The following is a 6160-nucleotide window of genomic DNA, read 5'->3' as shown; positions in this document are numbered from 1 at the left end:
CTTTATTAATGATATTTCACTTTGCTCCGTGAGACATCTTTTATACATCCAGAAGGGCAATTATCTGTTTAGGCCAGGAAACAATATTAGTTACAGACGGTGCTTGAATGTTTGATCTACGTCACTTAAGAGGAAAAAAAGAATGAAGCACGCTCCAAAGACCTACCCCAAACAGGACTGCATTTACAGGAGGGTTTTTTTGGATTTCCCTCTACCTGGAAATGACAAATTCCGTGTGTTTTCAAGTATCAATTAATACCCAAACAATGATATAACAACTCCAGGAAAATTACATTACTTTTATATCTTCTGGGTCTGAAGGAATTCTATTATATGTGAGGTGGTTAAACATGTCTGAAATGGTTTATTAATATAAAAGTCTTTCAAAGGGAGATCTTAAATTCTTGATCACAATGAGATATTGAAGATGGAGAACGGAGAGTCTATAATTTCAAAAAAAATATATCTTTTCTAGGTTCACAGCTCTTTTTTTCTGTCTATCATCTGCTATCCACCAAAAGATTGGAGGACTTAAGGAGGGAACCAGACACCTGCTTAACAGTATTATGGCAAGAAGTATAACAAAAATTTACATAGATCTAAATGGAAATCCATAAATCATCCCCAAAAGAGTTTCATTAACTATCTTTAAAGACCTTGAATATGGAAATTATGAACTTGAATTATTACAGAAATTGCATTAGATAATATTGGTTCATCACAGAAGTAATTTGCAGATTCACAAGACTTTGAAAAATAAGTATTTTACCATAGATTTCAAAATATTACTAAGCTGAGTCATAGTTATCCCTTAGACGAGTAAATCAAGGAAAGTGCAGCAGTTACTGGACAAATCAGTTATAATGAAAGGCAGCAGGACCCAGTGAATATGACACAGAGGGACCCAGGACAGAGGGGATATTTCTACCTTAGTTTTCAAGTGCAGATTAAGGGGAAAGTTACTCATCTTCTACAGAGACACATTTACATGTGTGGGCATTTCACAGAGCTACTGCAGTCTCTGAGAGCTGGTATCTGACATGCAGACACCTGGCTCACCAGGTGTTTGTGAGATTTGTGCTCTCACCAAACCAGTGTGCCACTGGTGCACAGGGATGAGCTGAGTTAGAGCAGCTTAATTGGGTGGCAGAGGTGTGCTGCTGCCACCACAGCCCCCCTTTCAGCTCCCCCACGTTAAATGGCATTTACAGGAAAGAAATCAGTTCTGCCTTGCAGAGAAACCACAGGTGAACACATACTGTGGGATCTATTTGATTCTAGGAAACCTGAAACCACTGCCAGAGTGTGCTCAGTATCTGATCATTAATAGCTTCTTAATTTTTTATTTTTAATAAAATATATTAATTTATCACAACTGTTAATTCTGGTAGAGGACAATTAGAACAATAAAGACCTTACGTTAAGAGGAGCAAAAAAGCATTCAGGAGTAAAATGGTACCATTTACAGAATGAACCAGCTCTGGTAATATGACAGTTTTCTGATAGTAACAGGCTGCCTGACAGTGCACCCATTTTTACGATTAAAAATGCTTTTGCCTGGAATCTGAAGTTGTTTTAAGATCTTAGTTGTAAGAGGCTCATAGAAAAAGAAGAGAAACCACAAAACTGAGCCAAAAAAAAAGCTCAGATTTTCAGGTGTGTATGCTGCAGAGATTTCAAATTACCACTTGGTTGGTACTTTTTTTTTCCATTTGAAAAAATTTTAAGGAACAAAGACTAATTTTGGGCATTAGTCCTGATGTAGCAAGAATTTTGGGGTTTTCAACTGCCCCAAACAGTGAGCATCCAGTCATATTTCAAAGCAAGTCAAAATATGAGTGCATTTTGCATCGGAGCCTTGGTCTGACAGCAGCATATTTTCAGCAACCAGCTTCAGGCCACGTGCACGTTAGTTGTGTTTAGAATACATTTCAAAGTCACACAAAACCCCTTTTTTCCCCACAGCCTCACATCACAGCACCAGGCTCACGATCTACCCATTACCCAGGAAAGCCAAGATCCGAACCCATATTTCTAAAACACAAAAATCTCTGCAGGATTTATAGCATTGCTCTGGATATTTACTGCCAGTATTTTTAAAGAATAAAGGTAAAAAGTGGAGCAGTGAATTTGAAAATAGCCTTGTATATTTTGATTGGAACTATCTCCAGTCTCACGGAAGCCTCAGTGACTAGAAAGCAGGGTCTCAAAGTGATTTGAAAAAGAGAATAAATGTTATTAATATTGATTCTTCTCTTCTCTGAGAATTCCCCGCAGTCCTGCTCGGGGAACCAAGGTAGTGAACAGCAGCAAAAATCCAGCTTTTCTGGCTGGTGCCTGGATAATTTTCAGAGAAGCAAGCAAATACGTGATCCCTTTAGGGACGAGCATACACCCCAAGTGCTGCGTGAACCCACGTCTCATCCTGCTAATCTGGAACATTAGGAGATCTGTTCAGATTCGCAAGCCTGACCTGCTTCCAAGAAGAGCATTATTCAAATAAGTTACACCAAAATAATCAGCAGTTAGAAATGAACATCAGTAGATAGTGACTCTATCAGCATTTTTCTCTTGCTGGATTTTTTTTTCCTTAAGTAATTAAAAAGTGTCTCTGGAAGAGCAGTATGTACAGTATGTCATAAAGTCTCTCTGAACTACCTATATTTACCCCTGAAAGTGAATTCTTTATAAGACCTAGGATATCAAAGAAACGAGGGATCAAAGTAGTTTTAATAAGCAACCCAGTGTTTGTAGAACCTGCACTTTCATGTATCATGTTTTGTTCGAGTTCTTAATTTCGGTTCCTCACCACAGAAGGCACTTAAGATAACTATCTATAACCATATTGTCATGTTGAATCCTTTGATTATTTAACATGTACACCTTAGTGAAACAAAAATGCCTTTTTTCCCCATAATATTGGGACTTCATTGTATTTTCTCACATGAAACATAGATTTGATTTGTTTGATAGTTAGAACATATAGTAGCATCCTTTTCCTTTAGCATTTCTACTTATATATTGATAGTCTAACACAGTACAATTGTATCTACTCCCATACGCTGATGCAGTCGCCAACACCTGGATCTCCCCCCCTTCTTTCTTTTTATATACTTTCAAAATAAACACATAACAAAAGGTGGTAAAATCTTCAGAAAAATAAAGTTAACTGGGCCTTGAAAGAGAAACCAGAGGTTCCCCAGTGAACACCAGCACGCTCTTTAACATAGTAAAATCAATCCGCTCACCCTCCTCTTTTTTGAAATCAGAGCTCTGCTATGTTTACAAATTGTTTTGTGGTGGAAAAAAAATCTTTAAAAAAAAACTAAATGAAATTCCCATATATATTTGATCTATAGTCATAATAAAATTGTCAGTAAAGAATGAGAATTATTGCACCCTGGGTTAAAAGCACCGATTGAAAGATGAAGGAATATAAGACCAGACTGTACACAAAAAGCAATAATGACAAATGGATCTGGTAGCTATTTCAACTACACATCTGGATATAAAACTTTTTATTTTGCTCTGAAAATTACTGTACTGTCAGTTTGGAATCTGACTGAACAATGAGTTAGAAACCTTAACAGAAGCATACTGAAATATAAGCAAAGTAGACGGGTCTCTCCCTATTTTTTTTAACGTGGTCAGGAAGTAGAAGATTGCTATGCTATCTCGCTACGTCTTGAGACTTCATAGCCAGAAATATCTGAAATGCACATGGTACTGCTTTTGTGGTTCACTTTGAAAAATCAAGAGTACAAAGCCCTACACAGGCAAATCGAGTTTTTACAGCACATTGAAGGACAACTGTAGCATATCACATCCCAAGTGAAACAGGAAAGGCAGCACCTAAATTGCTGTATTGGTAGCTTGAGTCTACTTCTGTTTATGTGAAGTACTCCTCTTTATGCAAGTTAGAAGCAAAGTATTACTGGGTGGTGAAATAGTCTATTTGACCAAGAAAACCTCCAAATCCATGTACATTCACAAGCTGAAACTTTTTCATATTACGTTGCATCTTTCTCAGCAAATTTCCTAGAGTAAATCACATTTTATAAAACATTACATATACAGACACTTTGCCTCTCATTTGGGACTCGTATCGCTGCCATGTGGCAACCATAGCAATCACTTACTGAAAAAAGCAATGCTGCTTGGTGTAGTTTCAGATGTGTATATGTGATTTTGCAGAATGAAACAAGGAAAAACACCATCACATGTTTAGCCGTATCTATCTGCAGAATTCTGCCAAGTCTTTGTAAGACTTCCAGCATGATCCACGAACACAAATACAGGAGACGGCTCTATGTAAGAGGGACGTAGACAAGACTAATTCCAAGCCTGATGGGAAGTACAAATGTGTATACATCGATGATAATTTACAGGATCCCTTCCAGCAGTCTCCCAGATAAGCTAAGGAGGGTACCTCCGTAGCTTTTGCCAGCAAGCACCCAGCAATCTCATTCTGCTAAGAGCTCTGGAATGGCTTTCTCAATATTTCAGACACAACTGCCTTTCTTAGGCCTTTTCTGAAAAACAGACCCTCCTCCCCAGCACACAACACGCAAGGCAGCACTAATGGTCGGATATCTCAAGGAATCACAGTTAAAAGAGAGAAAAACGATGCCTGGAGTCAGAGAAAACTACCGTGCCATCTCACGCTTGGCTTGTAACAGCAGCAGTGCCTACAGTCCTGCAAGTCTCTCATCACACCTATGCCTCACCTGACTCTGATCCCAAACTCCAGATCTTCAAATGCATGAGGTGATGGAGCCCAGGGAGCTTCACTGGCGACACACAGCGCTGGCCCTCGCGGGAGTGACACGAGGACAGCCCCATCCTGCCCTGCCAGAAGCCGTGCCAATGGAGTACAGTGCAGCCGAGCCTCCCTCTTGTTCTGGGGTGTGATGTGGGACTGAGGGTGATGGACTGCAGAGGGGAACTGGGCAAAACTCCTCCCGTGGCTTCCGAGAGTGTAAAACTGGGGGGGAAAGTTCTGAACCAGGATTTCAATGCCCCGAGCATCTGGGCAGGAGAGTTCCCTGGGTTTCTTATCTTCTAGACCAGACCTAAATCAGGCTGTCATGTAATCAATGGGCTATGATAGGCTGATTATCATGTAGGATAAGTGATATCTATTAGAAAAAATTGATCCTGACATAACTCAGAAAAGGCAGCGGCTTAAAGCTAGGGGCCATAGGCCCCGGACCGGCCTTTGTACATATTTAATGGCTGTCATTTTCCTGGAGGTGCCTGAAAACAGCAAAACTCTCAGGGTAAATCTATATTGATTGAATAATCCTTGTCATCTGTTAGGACTAACAAAGCTGTCACAGTACAGCCACGAGCAAACAGATTTTATTTGATAACTTTCTTTGGGTTCCGCCGTGGAGCCCGAGTGCTGGAGTTTCAAGGGAGCCCCTCCGCGCCCGGCCTGCTCGCACACAGGTGATCCCCCGGCAGAGGCCCCTGTTTTCGGTGGCTGATTAACTGCCACGTACTTAATTAAACCCGCAGCATCAGAATTACAGTTTATGAAGGAAGCAGAAGCCGGCTGTGAGCGAAGCCCCGATTCTGCAGGGCTTGTGCTATATTAGGAGCCAAGCCTGAGTGATTATGGCTGGGAGCTTGATAAAGATTGCAGGGGTGGGTGTGCTGGAGGCTGTCCCTGGTGACAGCATCTCCCTTTATGAATACAGAAAAATTCATCAAACAGAAATCATTAAGTGGAGCAGATGGGGTTTTCTGTGTGGCTGCGGCACGAAGCCTGGAGATGATGAGCGCTGCACGAGGCGGGCCGGCAGATCAAAACGCCAGCCCTGCAAGGGACGGCGCGAGGCCGCGGTGTGTCCCCCCCACGCACGTGCCCATCAGACACGGTGCTGCCCCCCACACGCTGTCTTTGCCTGGGGAACCCCCCTAAAATGCCTGGAAAAATCAAAGCTGGGAAGAAGGGAAACCCTCAACCCCCTTAATTCCCTCATTCCATGCTCTGACGGCATTTAATACAACATGGATATTGTTTTTATGTCCATTCAACCTGGTTAAATAGGTCAAACTTTCCTTCTGCTTCCGTAGTTTAGAGCTGGAGGTGAGCTTGTTCTGCTGAGATTCAGGGCCCAGCACCTCGGCCCAGCACTGTGCACGGACAGACTGC

The 6160-nt window shown here is 41.5% G+C and overlaps 1 protein-coding gene across 1 annotated transcript in view; it reads right to left on the bottom strand.

The window, feature by feature from the left end:
• The window catches only part of LOC311443263 (uncharacterized protein), a 471777-nt gene that overhangs the window by 361512 nt on the left and 104105 nt on the right, over positions 1 to 6160 (bottom strand). The gene's annotated exons all lie outside the window — the stretch shown is intronic.

Source organism: Aythya ferina (genome assembly GCF_964211825.1).
Source record: "Aythya ferina genome assembly, chromosome: 12".
Lineage (NCBI taxonomy): Eukaryota > Metazoa > Chordata > Aves > Anseriformes > Anatidae > Aythya > Aythya ferina.
This window is presented reverse-complemented; position numbering and strand designations above follow the sequence as displayed.